Below are 16,350 nucleotides of genomic sequence, written 5' to 3' on the forward strand. Positions count from 1 at the left end.
CGAGGACTGTTTCTTGAAACATTATTCTCACCTGAAGGAATCTGTTTTGGAGAGTTGGGTCACTCTCACCGCAGCTAACAACCTCCCCATTCCGGTGGTAGGGGTTGTGTGGATGGAAATAGAAGTTTGTGGCCGAAAGTTGGGGAAGAAAGGGATCCTTGTGGTCAGTACCGCAGGTTTGAGTCATGGACTGGTGATCCTTGGTATGAACGTATTGAAAGACCTGGATCAAATTTTGTTTCAAGAGAATGGTCCTCGGTACTGGAGACATTTGGGGGTCCAACGACCGGTTCAACAAGCCTTTCAACAGGTGGGACAGCGATGTGGGGCCCAGGGAAAAGGAAAGGAATCTTTGGGCCTCATTAAAACCAGCCATCGGCAACGAATAGATCTACCCCCTCGTCAGGAGATAGTACTCCCCCTGGAGGTGCGTACCCATCAGCGATTGGATGGGTTCGAGGTAATCATAGAACCCACAGGCTTCTTCGGAATAGAGTCCGGAATAGTTCTGGCTAGAACTTTGTCAGTAGTCAAGGAAGGGAAGGTGTTGGTCCGGATATGTAACAAATTCAGCGTGTCCCAGCAGGAGCTATAATTGCCCGAGTGGTAGCTATTGATGGTGATGGTGTTCGCAGAGGCCAAAGTATTTTGCTTCAGTCAGAAGCCACTGAATCATGGACCATGTCAGTGCAGGTCGAGCAAGAGGAAGAACCAAGTGTAGAGTGGAATGGAGGGATAATAAGGGAGCAGATGGATGTCTCGCTAGCTGACTGTGACTCCGATACTGTGCGGAAGTTGGACCAGATGCTGTGGAGACGTCGGAAAGCTTTTTCGAGACATGAGGAAGATTTTGGCTACACGGACGATTTACAACATGAGATTCGCACTGGAGACACTTTACCCATTCGCGAGAGATACCGGCATATTCCCCCAAAGCTTTATCAGGAGGTCAAGACAATGCTTCGACAGATGCTGGATAACGACGTGATTCAGGAGAGTAAGAGTCCATGGGCCGCCCCCATAGTGTTGGTTAGGAAAAAGGAGGGGAGCATCCGATTTTGTGTGGACTACCGAAGGCTGAACAGTCGCACCGTACGGGATGCCTACCCTCTACCTCGGATTGAGGAGTCCCTGGCGGCGTTAGGCGAGGCCAAGTTTTTTTCCACCTTAGACTTGGCCAGCGGATACTGGCAAGTACCGGTTGCCACCCAGGATCAAGAAAAGACTGCGTTCATTACGCCCATGGGACTTTTCGAGTTTTTCCGCATGCCATTTGGGCTCACCAACGCCCCGGCAACGTTTCAGAGGATGATGGAGCGGTGTCTGGGAGATTTGAATTTCGAAACCCTCCTGATTTATCTAGACTACATTATTGTGAATGAACATTTAGCTCGTTTGGAGGTGGTCCTGCAGCGCCTGGAGGGATATGGGTTGAAGGTCAAACCTTGGAAATGTCACCTACTAAAGACTAGTCTGGAGTATTTAGGGCATGTGATGTCGCGTGATGGGGTGCATCCCACACCAAGTAAAATTGCAGCTGTGCAAGAATGGAAGACACCCCGTACAGTGACCGAGTTGCGAGCATTCCTAGGGTTGGTCGATTATTACCGACGTTTCGTCAAGGATTTTGCTAAGATTGCTGAGCCACTCCACGCCCTATTGCGAGGGGTGGCCACAACTCAGAAAAATCAAGCAGTGGCGTGGGGCGTATCCCAAGAAGGCCTTTGTGTGCTTAAAGCAAGCTCTCACAGAAGCCCCCATATTGGCCTATGCCAATTTTGAGACACCATTTGTTTTGTATACTGATGGGAGCTTGCAAGGCCTAGGGGCCGTACTTGCTCAGGTTCAGGATGGCCAGGAGCGAGTGATTGCCTACGGGAGTCGTAGTTTGAGAGAAACAGAGAGGAACCCAGACAACTACAGTTCCTTCAAGTTGGAATTATTGGCCGTAGTCTGGGCTGTGACCGAAAAATTTGCTGAATATCTGACGGCCACCCATGTAGATATCTTTACCGATAACAACCCCCTAGCTTATTTGGGGACTGCCAAGCTTGGGGCCCTGGAGCAACACTGGGTAGCCTGGTTAGCTAAGTTTTCCTATACCATTCATTACCGGCCAGGAAAAAGTAACGGAAATGCTGATGCTTTATCTCAGTTTCCTGTAGAAGTCCCTGGGACACAGGGGGATGAAGACTGGGAAGAGGTAGAAGTCCCCGATCTGACACGTGTGAGGAAATCAGGGACAAAGGGTGATCAGAATGTCAAGCAGAGTGCCACGATACTCCGGAATACCGAACAAAACTGGGCACGCGAGCAGCAGGAAGACCCCGGTTTCAGAGCTATTATGCAGTGGAAGGAAGATGGTCACTGGCCCAGCAAATGGGAAAGGAGTAGGCTTACTACTGTTTGTCAGAAGCTGCTGCGTAAGTGGGACCGACTCAAGGTTTGTGCAGGTACTCTCCGGCATCGCACCTACCTTAGTTCGGAGCTTCGGTTTGTAGAGCAGATAGTGGTACCAGAAGCGTTGGTCCGACCACTGATTGAAAACGCACACCAAGAAGGAGCACACTTGGGCAGTGATAAGACCTATCAATGGTTGCGACGTCAGTATTTTGCACCTCAAATGCAGAACATGGTCGTTCGGGTCTGTCGGGAGTGTAGACGCTGTGGAGTGGTCAAACCTTCGGAACAACATGCGCCTATTCAGACCATCTGTACAAATCGACCATTAGAGTTATTAATGATAGATTATGTGCTGATTGGATAGTCTGTTAGTGGTCATCAATACGCTTTGGTAATGACGGACCACTTCACAAAGTTTACTGTGGTAGTGCCAACCCGTGACCAGACGGCTGAGTCGGCTACAAAGGCGATTGTGGAAAATTTTATACGGCAATATGGGTGTCCCGAAAGGATACATTCAGATCAGGGAGCCTGTTTTCAAGGGCGGCTAATGGAACGTCTGTGCCAACTGTACGGGCTACAAAAGTCCCGTACAACTCCATACCACCCTCAGGGTAATGGGGCCTGTGAAAGGTTCAACCGGACCTTGCTACAGATGCTCCGAACCCTGGAGGAAACAAAGAAACGGAGGTGGCCTGAACATGTGCAAGAATTGGTTTGGGCCTACAATAATAGGGTTCATAGTACTACCGGGTTTTCTCCTTTCTTTTTGTTGTTCGGTCGGCCGGGCCGGGAAGTTCAGGATTTAGTACTAACCGAGTCCGATGGTAGGGAGGGATCGCTTCCTACAGGTTGGGTGGAGGAACATCGGCGGCGTCTGAAAATTGCTCATGATTTGACGGAAAAGATGATAGCCGATCATAGACGTACCCCGGCTGGGGCGCGAAGGGTTGAGCCATTTTCCGTAGGGCAACGGGTCCTGGTCCATATGACTCGTCCAGGGGGTAAATTATCTGAGCGTTGGGAAGTTTTACCTTATGTGATCAGATGTCGTTTGTCAGCGGAAGGACCGGTTTATCAGGTGGAATCCACTGATGGTCTGGGGCGATTGCGGACTCTTCATCAGGACCTGTTACGTCCCTGCCTTTTCCCAACTTCAGTAGAAAGGGACCTTATACCTGACGTCGTTCAGAATGACTCGCGTAATGAGGAGATCACGTTGTCCACTCCGGCCGGAATGGGCAACCTTGAAGAAGAGTGGTGGACACCCGCAGAAATTCCTACTGTGAATGAAGTCGACGATGTTCCAGAGGTGGCGGATGTAACACCCTTACCTAGACGTTCTCAACGATTCAATCGTGGCATGCCTGGGCCTCGATATGCTGATCCCGACTTTGTCTGGTCTCAGACCTCCTTTGTAGGGACTACAAAGGACACAGGGGGTGGAAATGTGAGCGGGGTCGTCAGTGTAGGGACTGGTCCGGGCCGAAATCCAGTGACCGCTGGACAAACAGGCGTCGGCGGTTCGGGCAGCGCGGTGCGGCGGCGGGAGACGGGGCTGGACGAGCTTGCATCTGAAAAGATTCAAGCTCGTCCAACCACCAGCGCGGATTTTGAATTTGGCGCCGCTGGCGAGCCAGTAATGGCTCGCAGGCGGACAGCCAATCCGAGTCTGGCACGGCAAGCCAATTGTGGCTCGCCGCGTCATGGCTCCGCCCCCTCGCGGCTCCATATATTAGAGCGGGGCGAGTCAGTCCGTCGGCGGAGAGCAAGCCAAGAAGACCGTCCGCGGAGAAGAAGAGTTCCAGAGGCGCCGGAAAACGCCGGAAGACGTTGTGCTCAACCCCTGAAGACGGAAGCGCTGCTGCTGGAGCCGGAAGACGGCGGCGGGCGGCGGTCAGCGGAGCCGAAGCTGAGGACCGGAGAGCTCTGCAGTGGAGGAAAGTTAAAGAGCTTATCGAAGTTCCCCAATGCAGGCTCTCCCAACGGACAGGGTAGGCGGCCGTGGGCCACCTTTACTTATCTTTAAAATCAAGCAAACTATTTGTTGTCGGGCATAAGGCCCGTGGGTATAATCAGGCACTAGGCCTGTGGCCACGTAGGAGGGGCACAAGGCCCCGGGGATAGCAGGGGGCATTAGGCCCTGTTTGAGGATTTGGGCTTTACTGTCAACGACCTGGGCACTAGGCCCAGGTTGTTCGGGTTCAAGTAGGAGGCAGCCCCGCATATAAAGTGATCTGGGCATTAGGCCCAGGTCACTGCACGACCCTCAGGTAGCCCTGCGTATAAAGTGATCTGGGCATTAGGCCCAGGTCACTGCACGACCCTCAGGTAGCCCTCGCATATAAAGTGGTCTGGGCATTAGGCCCAGGTCACTAAAACGACCCTCAGAGGCGGCCCTGCATATAAGGTGGTCTGGGGCATTAGGCCCGGTTCACTAAAAGACCACTAGATTCACCAGAGGTGGCCCAGCTTCAGAGTGATCTGGGCGTTAGGCCTAGATCCCTAGGGATCGGCCGAAGGAAGGTGGGTCTAAAGTGAAAGGCGTCCTGACAAGAACCGAAGTGATCATTTACAGGTCGGCGGACCTGTGTAGCAGAGTGACCGGCGCTGGAGGTCTGTGTCACTGGGTACAGAGTGCTGGTAGGTGGTTCGAGGAATAAAGTAATCCGAGTAATAGACTCGGATCACCCGCTTTAGCCCCAGCTGGGTGAGGTTTAGTACTGGGCATAGGATATTGAGTAGGCCCTCTCGCGACTCCGGTACTGAACCCCCTGCAGGGGGAACTCTGAAGATTCAGCCTAGTAGATCAAGGCAGCGGTGTGTTCATAGAAGGGCACAGACAGGGCCGGCCGGCCGGGAAGAGAAAGGGAGGGACAGCTGAAACAAGAGAGTTTCCGCTAGAGGTGTATTGTTCCCAAGCCTAGTTAATATAGTGTGTAAGGTGACGTTTATTTGTTGTTTGCCCTGAATCTTCTCGTTATAGTAGAGAGTTTACGGAGGAAGTTTCTGGAAGAGAAGTTCAAGCTTCCAGACATACAAACAGGTAACCCAGTTGGTACAGCATTGTTTGCGGTTTTTTTTCGTAAAGGTAGGGGGATTGTTTTGTTTGATTCTCAGGGGCGGCGGACGACTCGTCAAGGTGACAAGGGGTGTAGTGTGAGTATCTCTCAGTGTCTGTCCGTCTTTCATTGGAGCGTCCGATAGGGGATCTCTCACAACGGTGAGAGATCCAAACATTCTATACTTTCTCTTCCTCTGTCTGTTCCTCCCTCGAACACCGGTTAGGGGATCTCGCACAACGGTGAGAGATCCAAACTACACCTGAGTGTGTGAACACTGTATAGGTGAAAACTGGGTAGCTGAGGCCCCGTGCCAACGATGACCATTCACCCATCCGGTGAAGGTCGCGTTCATCCCTAGAGGTTATCGTGTCGCCAAGCATAGGAGGATCATTATTGAATACCCCATTCTCTTACAGCTTCAGGCTGGTTTGAACCTGATACTAAAACGGTGAAGAAGATCCGGATCGTAGATCAGTTGGCAATTTGGGAACGAAGGCTCTAGGACTCTGCCGCGGAAAAGTGGTGAGTGTTGGCTAACGAGTTATCGCTAGGGCCTCACAATACTATTTACTAAAGGCAAACTCTAGTGAGTTTGGGTGAGAGTTCTCTCTTCTCACTCGTAAAACTCGGGTGCAAACTCACATCTTATCACCATCTGGCAAACTCAGAAGTACTTTTCACCTAAAATACACAGTTCGCAAGTTTACCAAGAATCGAGATGACAATGTCGGGTGAGATGACAGCAAACTCTCTGCCAAACTGAAGATTTAAACACTCACCACAGGTGCGAGTTTGCAAGAAAACATACACAGATCAGTGTGATTTGTGTATGTTCCTGCCTGTAAGTATTAAAAATAGTGTATTTTTAAATTTAAAAAATTACGTAGAGTCCCCCCCAAAAGCCACAACCAGCCCTAGCCTTGTCAGCCAGTCCTGGTTCCGAAAATTACAGGAAACAAAACGAGTAGGGTTCCACCGTAATTTAGTAACCAGCACCAGGCTGCAGGGCAAGTCCTGTTTTTAAATATAGGGGGAAAAAATGCGTAGGGGTCCTCCTATATTTTAAACCAGCACCGGACCCAACCAACTGGGGCGTAATGCCACAGTCAGGAGACCCTATCACCGGAGCTCCATGGCCAAAACATTAATACCCCAAGCTGGTCAGGCCATGCCGGGGATCTCAGGGGAGGTGGGGACCCCCACAAGAAGGGGTCCCCCCTCTCCTGAAACCCCAGACTTGGTCTGAAGCCCGGGACTCTTCCCTGCACCACTGAGCTGTGGTACAAGGGTAATAAAGTGTTGAATAGTAGTAAACTATTGTATTTTACAGTGGAACTACAGGTGCCAGCATGCCTGCCCTTTGGCATTTGTGGAACTACAAATGCCAGCAGGCGTCCGGCACCCGTACTCACAGTGTAAAATAAATAGTTAAAACAAAAACAGTACACACACATACTATACAGTACACACACACCATATACAGTAAAAGTTTATTACATACACCTATCCCACTATAAAACCCAAAACTTGACCAAACTTGAATCTTAGTAAATTTACCCTCTGCTCTCATTCAGTGTATTTAGTCCTGGTATATGCAATCAGTGGGCAGCACAGACAGTGTAATGGTTAGCATTACTGCCTCACAGCACTGAGGTCATGGGTTCAATTTCCTCCCACAATCCAAAAATATACTGGTAGGTTAATTGGCACCCAACAAAAATTAGCCCTAGTGTGTATGTGTGAAATTGCGGTAGGGAATATAGAGTGTAAGCTCCACTGGGACAGGGACTGATGTGAATGGCCAAATATTCTCTGTAAACCGCTGTGGAATATGTGTGTGCTATATAAATAACTGGTAATAATAATAATAATAATAATAATCAGTGGTTGCTAGAGTGTATTGGAGTACTGTATGTATGATAGATAGATAGATAGATAGATAGATAGATAGATAGATAGATAGATAGATAGATAGATAGATAGATAGACAGGAGATAGATCAGGCATGTCAAATTCCAAATACCAACCGGGATGAATATTCAAGGTGTAAGAGTGTGTGGGCTGCAAGAAAATAAAAAAGTCTTATATGCAATTTTTAAAGTGTTATTATTAATAAAAACCAATACAGTGCCCCCTGTAGTAGTGCCCCTTATGCAATGCCCCTGTATTAGAGCCCCTTATGCAATGCCACTGTAGTTGTGCCCCTTCTGCAATGCCCCCTTTATAAGAGCCTTATGCAATGCCCCATTTTAGAGCCCCCAGTAGTGCCTCTTATGCAGTACCCCCAGTAATGCCCCTTATGCTGTGCCCCATCCTAGTAGAGAACCATCCCCACTCCCCTGTGCAGTATTTACCGCTCTCTTACTTACCTCGCTTCACGCTGGCCGCCGGGCACCGTTCCCGCGTAGACTCTGCCGCTGACTGGATCGCTTCAAAGACCAGCGTTCCAAGTTTTGAATAGAGTAAACACAAATATTATGTGGCCCAGTCTTCCTTGCCACGATCGTAGCCCAGCTCCGATCGCGGCAGGGGTACTTGGGCCACATAATATCTGTATATGGGCCCACACTGTTGGGCAGCATAAAATGTTTATTTTAGGGGTGAGCGGGTTCGGATTTCTGAAATCCGAACCCCCCCGAGCCCCCCCGATCCGAGTCCGATCCGAGTCAGGCTCGACTTTTCCCGCCTGACTCGGATCTGAAATCGAGGCAAAACGTCATCATCCCGCCTTCCGAGTCTCGCGGGTTTTGGATCCTATATAAGGTACCCGCGTCGGCGCCATTTTCTCACTCGGCTGTGGACAGTGAAGAGGGAGGGTGGGAGTTAGGGCTGGCTGGGCTGTGTAGTGTAGTGTAGTGCAGAGTAGTGTTGTGCTGTGCTGTGCTGTGCTGCTGTTGTCCACTACTTCAAAGTCCATAGGGGCTGGCTGTGTTGTGCTGTGCTGCTGTTGTTAATAGGGGCTGTGTCCACTACTTCAAAGTCCATAGGGGCTGGCTGGACTGTGTTGTGCAGTCAGTTCTCCATAGGGGCTGTGTCCACTCCAAAGTCCTGTGCAGTGTCCCAGTCCTAAAGGGGTGCTGTAGTGTTGTCCAGGGGGTGCTCTGTCCATCAGGGGTGCTCCTCCCAAGTGCTAAAAAAATAATATATTTTCTGTGTTTGTGAATTGTGTGTGCAGTAGCCGCACGTGCATCAACAAAGTAGTGCCAAGCGTGCGCCTGTGTCATAAGTAAAGGGCCGGCTGGCTTGACCGTTAAAGGGTGCTGTAACCCCCAAAGTACACTCCAGTCCAAACCAAAAAAAAAATTATTTTCTGTGTTTGTGAATTGTGTGCGCAGTAGCCGCACGTGCATCAACAAAGTAGTGCCAAGCGTGCGCCTGTGTCATAAGTAAAGGGCCGGCTGGCTTGACCGTTAAAGGGTGCTGTAACCCCCAAAGTACACTCCAGTCCAAACCAAAAAAAATAATATTTTCTGTGTTTGTGAATTGTGTGCGCAGTAGCCGCACGTGCATCAACAAAGTAGTGCCAAGCGTGCGCCTGTGTCATAAGTAAAGGGCCGGCTGGCTTGACCGTTAAAGGGTGCTGTAACCCCCAAAGTACACTCCAGTCCAAACCAAAAAAAAAATATTTTCTGTGTTTGTGAATTGTGTGCGCAGTAGCCGCACGTGCATCAACAAAGTAGTGCCAAGCGTGCGCCTGTGTCATAAGTAAAGGGCCGGCTGGCTTGACCGTTAAAGGGTGCTGTAACCCTCAAAGTACACTCCAGTCCAAACCAAAAAAAAATTATTTTCTGTGTTTGTGAATTGTGTGCGCAGTAGCCGCACGTGCATCAACAAAGTAGTGCCAAGCGTGCGCCTGTGTCATAAGTAAAGGGCCGGCTGGCTTGACCGTTAAAGGGTGCTGTAACCCCCAAAGTACACTCCAGTCCAAACCAAAAAAATATATATTTTCTGTGTTTGTGAATTGTGTGCGCAGTAGCCGCACGTGCATCAACAAAGGAGCAGCGCCAAGCGTGCGCCTGTGTCCCATAAGTAAAGAGCCGGCTGGCTCATTTCTTAAAGGCTGGTGTAACCCACAAAGTGCACTACTCTCCAGCAAAAATAAAAAAATATTTTCTGTGTTTAGCCGCACGTATATATCAAATCGATATAACATAAATGGAGGACCAAACTTTCTCCGATAAAAATAAAATAGAGAAAGATCAAGAACCACTTCCTCCTAGTGCTGAAGCTGCTGCCACTAGTCATGACATAGACGATAACATGCCATCAACGTCGTCTGCCAAGGCCGATGCCCAATGTCATAATAGAGGGCACATACAATCCCAAATGACAAAGTTCAGGAAAATGACCTTGAAAAAAACATTTAAATCAGCTGAAGAGAAACGTAAACTTGCCAATATGCAATTTACGACACGGAGTGGCAAGGAACGGCTAAGGTCGATCCCTAGTATGTTCATGACTAGTGGTTCAGCTTCACATGACGATGGAAGCACTCCTCCCACTAAAAAAATCAAAAGAGTTAAGCTGGCAAAAGCACAGCGAAGAACTGTGCTTTCTAAGAAGATATCACAAATCCCCAAGGAGAGTCCAAGTGTGGTGGTGGTTGCGATGCCTGACCTTCCCAGCACTGGACGGGAAGAGGTGGCTCTTTCCACCATTTGTACGTCCCCTGCAAGTGCTGAAAGGAGCACCCACAGTCCACTTGCTGATATGCAAAGTGAAGATGTCACTGTTGAAGTACAACAGGATGAGGATACTGGTGTAACTGGCGCTGAGGAGGAAGTTGGCGAGGAGGATTCTGATGGTGATGTGGTTTGTTTAAATCAGGCTCCGGGGGAGACAGTTGTTGTCCGTGGGATGAAAAAGCCCATCACGGTCATGCCTGGGCAGAAGACCAAACATTCCACCTCTTTGGTCTGGCAATATTTCTATCCAAATCCGGACAACAACTGTCTTGCCATATGTACCTTATGTAAAGGTGGAATAAGTAGGGGTAGGGACGTTAACCACCTAGGAACATCCTCCCTTATACGGCACCTGCAGCGCGTTCATAATAAGTTACTGTCAAGTTCAGAAACTTTGGCTAAGACCGTAAGCAGTCCAGGGACACCTAAATCCCGTTGTATCCAAGCGCCTGCAAACCACACCGTCAACTCCCTCCTCGTCAATTTCCTCCTTAGTCAGGATCCGAACTAGTCCTGCAGGCCATGTCACTGGCATGACTGACTCTCCTATCCGGGATTCCTCCGGAGGATCCTGCATTGCTATGCCTCCTGCTGCCGCTGCTGCTGTTGCTGCTGCTGGGAGTTGTTCATCATCCCAGAGAGGAAGTAGGAACACCACTACTTTTACTAAACAATTGACCCTCCAACAGTCCTTAGCGAGGAGGATGAAGTACGACAGCAGTCATCCTGAAGCAAAACGTATAACTGAGGCCTTGACTGCTATGTTGGTGTTAGACGTGCGTCCGGTATCCGCCATTAGTGCAGTGGGATTTAGACAATTGCTGGAGGTAGTGTGTCCCCGGTTCCAAATCCCGTCTAGATTCCACTTCACTAGGCAGGCGATACCGAGACTGTACAGAAACGTCAGAAAAAGTGTCCTCAGTGTCCTGAAAAATGCCGTTGTACCCAATGTCCACTTAACCACGGACATGTGGATAAGTGGAACAGGGCAGACTAAGGACTATATGACTGTGACAGCCCACTGGGTAGATGTATCACCTTACGCAGCAACAGCAGCAGCGTCACCAGTCGCAGCATCTCAGAAACGCCAGCTCGTTCCAAGGCAGGCTACGCTGTGTATCACCGGTTTCAGTAAGAGGCACACCGCCGACAACCTCTTAGAGAAACTGAGGGAAATCATCGCCCAGTGGCTTACCCCACTTAGACTCTCCTGGGGATTTGTGATATCTGACAACGCCACCAATATTGTGCGGGCATTACATCTGGGCAAATTCCAGCACGTCCCATGTTTTGCTCACACAATAAACTTGGTGGTGCAGAATTTTCTGAAAAGCGACAGGGGCGTGCAGGAGACGCTTTGGGTGGCCCGAAAAATTTCAGGCCACTTTCGCCATTCAGCGACTGCGTGCCGAAGACTGGAGCGCCAGCAAACACTCTTGAACCTGCCCCGCCATCACCTGAAGCAAGAGGTTGTGACGCGGTGGAACTCAACCCTCTATATGCTTCAGAGGATGGAGGAGCAGCAAAAGGCCATTCAAGCCTATACATCCACCTATGACATAGGCAAAGGAGGGGGTATGCACCTGACTCAAGCGCAGTGGAGAATGATTTCCGTGTTGTGCAAGGTTCTCCAGCCCTTCGAACTTGCCACACGTGAAGTCAGTTCAGACACTGCCAGCTTGAGTCAGGTCATTCCCCTCATCAGGCTTTTGCAGAAGCAGCTGGAGAAAGTGAAGGAGGAGCTAAGACGGAGCGATTCCGCTCGGCATGTGGGACTTGTGGATGAAGCCCTTCATTCGCTTTGCCAGGATTCCAGGGTGGTCAATCTGTTGAAATCAGACCACTACATTTTGGCCACCGTGCTCGATCCTAGGTTTAAAGCCTATGTGGTGTCTCTCTTTCCGGCCGACACAAGCCTGCAGAGGTGCAAAGACCTGCTGGTGAACACACTGTCAGCTGAAGCGGAACGTGACACGTCAACAGCTCCTTCTTCATTTTCTCCCGCAACTGGGGCTGCCAGGAAAAAACTTAGGTATCCTAAGCAACCCGCTGGCGGTGATGCAGGGCAGGCAGGACCAAGTTTGGACATCTGGTCCGGACTGAAGGACCTGGCAACAATTTCTGACATGTCTACTGTCACTGCATATGATACTGTCACCATTGACAGAATGGTGGAGGATTACATCGGTGACAGCATCCAAGTAGGCATGTCAGACAGTCCATACCTGTACTGGCAGGAAAAAGAGGCAATTTGGAGGCCCCTGTACAAACTGGCTCTATTTTACCTGAGTTGCCCCCCCTCCAGTGTGTACTCCGAAAGAGTGTTTAGTGCAGCCGGGAACCTTGTCAGCGAAAGGCGTAGGAGGTTGCTTCCACAGAATGTGGAGAAGATGATGTTCATCAAAATGAATTATCAGCTCTTCCAGGGAGACCAGCCTCCAGAACGTACAGAGGGACCTGTGGTGGTGGATTCAAGTGGGGACAAGTTAATACTTTGTGAGGATGAGGATGTACACACTGAAGAGGGTGAGGAATCGGTGGATGAGGAGGATGAGGATGACAACTTGCCTCCGTAGAGCCAGTTTGTGCAGGGACACATTAATTGCCAGCTTGTTTTGTGGGGGCCCAAACGAACCAATCATTTCAGCCACAGTTGTGTGGCAGACCCTGGCGCTGAAATGATTGGTTTGTTAAAGTGTGCATGTCCTGTTTATACAACATAAGGGTGGGTGGGAGGGCCCAAGGACAATTCCATCTTGCACCTCTTTTTTTTCTTTGCACTATGTACAGTTTGGGGCCTAGTTTTTTGAAAGTGCCATCCTGTCTGCCACTGCAGTATCACGCCTAGATGGGTCACGTGTTTGTGCCGCCCACTCGTGTCGCTTAGCATAGTCATTCAGCTACCTCGGTGCAACCTTTTGGACATAAAAACACTATTGTGAGGTGTGAGGTGTTCAGAATAGACTGGAAATGAGTGGAAATTAAGGTTATTGAGGTTAATAATAGCATAGGGGCAGAAAAACCTACAAATTCTGTGATTTTAGCTGTTTTTATGCTTTTTTTCAAAAAAATACAGATCCAAAACACAAAACCTAGAACCCAAAACACGGAAGGGTGGTTTTGGCAAAACCAATCCAGATCCAAAACACGAAGAAAGATCCAGATCCAAAACCAAAACACAAAACACGAAAAGTGGCCGGTGCACACCCCTAGTTTATTTGGGCCGCGAGTTTGACATGCCTGAGATGGATAGATAGGATATGAGATAGATAGATATGAGAGAGATAGATAGATAGATAGATAGATAGATAGATATGAGATATATAGATAAATAGATATGAGATAGATAGATATGACAGACAGACAGATAGATAGATATGAGATAGATAAATAGATATGAGATAGATAAATAGATAGCGGCAGGGGTAACTGGGCCACATAATATATGTATATGGGCCCACACTAATAGATAGATAGATATGAGATAAATAGATTGATAGGTATGAGATAGATAGATAAATATGAGATAGATAACCCTAACCCTCTTACCATTGGGGTAAGTGCCTAACTCTAACTCTAAAAAAAAGAAGGCATGTTGACTTTTTTTTGGGGGGGGGGTCCACCTTTTTTGTGTTTACCTTTTGACCCAGTCGACTGTTTGTACCTGTCGACCTTCTTCCATTGTGACCTTTAGTGTGTCGACCTCTTGCCTGTCTAATATCTGAGGGTATATTTCCTAAAGTGAGAGTTGTTGCCCATAGCAACCAATCAGATTCTTGCTATTATCTTCTAGAAGGTGCTAGTTAAATGTTAGGTAGAATCTGATTGGTTGCTATGGGCAACATCTCCACTTCTAAAAACTCTCACTTTAGTAAATATACCCCCTGGTGTCTATCTAGACACTGTTGACCTTTTCACTGTCTATCTATGGTCCGGAACCCCATAAATCCCTGCTTACCCTTGCTGCTTACCCTCGGAAATCGTTAGGAAAATGGCGGCCGCGCCATTTCCACGGCGATCTGCACATGCGCAGTAGACTCTGGGCACACTCTAGTGCCCAGAGTCTACTGATTCTGCGGGGGCCGACCAGCAGCGTCAGTCGGCTGCCGGGGTGAGAGGAGGGGCCCGTGACGGGGGATGAACACGGGTCCTCTCTAAAGACGCCCCTGAGTCCATGTGACAAGGGAAATATTACCTACAAATGAGGAATTTGTTACATATTTTCAAAGTGAAACAAGCATTTTATAATTCCGGCCCTCATGGAAGTTTAAACTGCGCTCGCCGTTTAGGTTGCGTTCATGTTCTTTTTAGGGCACCTTAAAGACAGTGAAGGTATTTCCTGGCGCCTTTCGAGCTAATGCCTCATAGATAACATGGTGGGTCCAGTCCTTTTACCATTACAATTACTGAAGAGGTCATGTGACATGAACACATGATATTTAGCATCCAGTGGAGACTAAACTTTAAAGTTTTATTATATATGTTTTCAACAATTCATTCAAACTAAACAGGAAACCTTCACCTAAGTGTACGCACCTGGCACCAGCAATTAATCCAGCTGGCATGTATTTTCCAGAGTTGTTGAAGATTCGGTAGCCCATAATTCCGTTAATGTGCCTAATGCAACTTGGACATAAAGGAAGACATATTCTAGGAGAACTGAATAACAGTTGCAGCTAGCAGTCGGGCCTGAATACTCTGTTCCAATTATTTGCATTCATTTAGGACTTTGTTTTTGGATTTAGGCTGTATTCACAAAATGCCTCCACAAAAGAAATATTAAAATTGCCTAAACCTTTTGAGAAGTACATCATTGCAAAGATAAATATAGTGTACTGTATTCCTCCTCGTCCTAATTTGTGTCAGCCTACGAATACCACAACGATTCTGTATGGTAAGAATATTTAAGTGATTGGTCATCCTCTAAATTGTAACGAAAAATCATTTTAAATCAATCTTAAAATTATATTACTGTTATTTTATAGTTGAATTAATATAGAAGTATCTTAGCCTCTGAATTGTAAACTTTAGGATATTTGTATTATAGTTTTATAGTTGCTGGAGAAGAGAGGTATTTAGAAACTTACGTAATTAAACTATTATATCCTTTGATTCATGTGACATCTGATAGGGTCCTAGCCCGGCTAGACCTCTGAACAGCAGACCGGCAGCAAGACATGGAACACTGCCTGAAAAGAGCAGGATACCATAGAAGACACACAACGGTCACTATCACATGTGGAAAATGGCACTATTGGTCTACAAATCTGAATATGTAGCCTATACTGTCAACTAGGTGGGATACCTGCTATGGTGTCCAAGCTGCCTCCACACGGACTCCCAGGCGGCTTTTACTGCCACAAAGAGTATGGGCTTCTCTGCAAGTGATACACAGCTTACGCTTACGAATTTATGGCTTGACAGGCTGATAAGACAAATCAATAGGGAGCATCAGGAAATCTGGTTCGGTAACGGTCAGGCACATAGAGTACAACACTGAATGGTGGAGAATGGTCTGGGCAAACCGAGGTCAAGATCTCAATCAAGGCTTAGTATCTGAGTGGTCAAAAAGCACAAATATACTAGAGTAAAGGAGACCTAATACCCTGGTACTATACTATGCTCAAAATTATATAGCTTAAGTAATTTGAATTAGCTGGGCAAAGTAAAATCAGCTGGCAGATGACCAGTTGAGAAGAGCTGCAATTCTGCTTTCCCAACAGTAAGGGAAAGGCAGAAATCTCTGGGGGAGCAAGCCAAACCCATAACCTAGGACGTCAGCTTGGAGTTCAGGTCACTTGTCTATCAGCAATTGGATGTAGGGACCCTCCTAGGGAGGATCAACATTCTGTTTAGATCCGGGATCCATTTGTAGCATCTGACAATGGGATGCTCTCTGTGTTGATTATGTTACTAGGATGCTCTCTGTATCGATTATATATATCACTAAGATGTTCTTTGTAGTGTATTGCAATCACTAAAGCTGGCCACACATCTAAAGATTATCTGCCCAACCAACCAACTGACCACCCGTCCAACTTGTCTGTCCAACTAAAATGCTTCCCCACACATCTAACCAACTTTTCATCCAACCAGGCAACCTGCCAACTTTTTCAACAGACCAGCCAACTTCTGTCCAACTTGTGATGTCACAGAAGTAGGCGGAGACTGCCTGCCTACTTCTGCATGTTTTGAAT

This window comes from Taudactylus pleione, unplaced genomic scaffold (genome assembly GCF_031769625.1).
Source record: "Taudactylus pleione unplaced genomic scaffold, aTauple2 ptg000008l, whole genome shotgun sequence".
Taxonomy (NCBI): domain Eukaryota; kingdom Metazoa; phylum Chordata; class Amphibia; order Anura; family Myobatrachidae; genus Taudactylus; species Taudactylus pleione.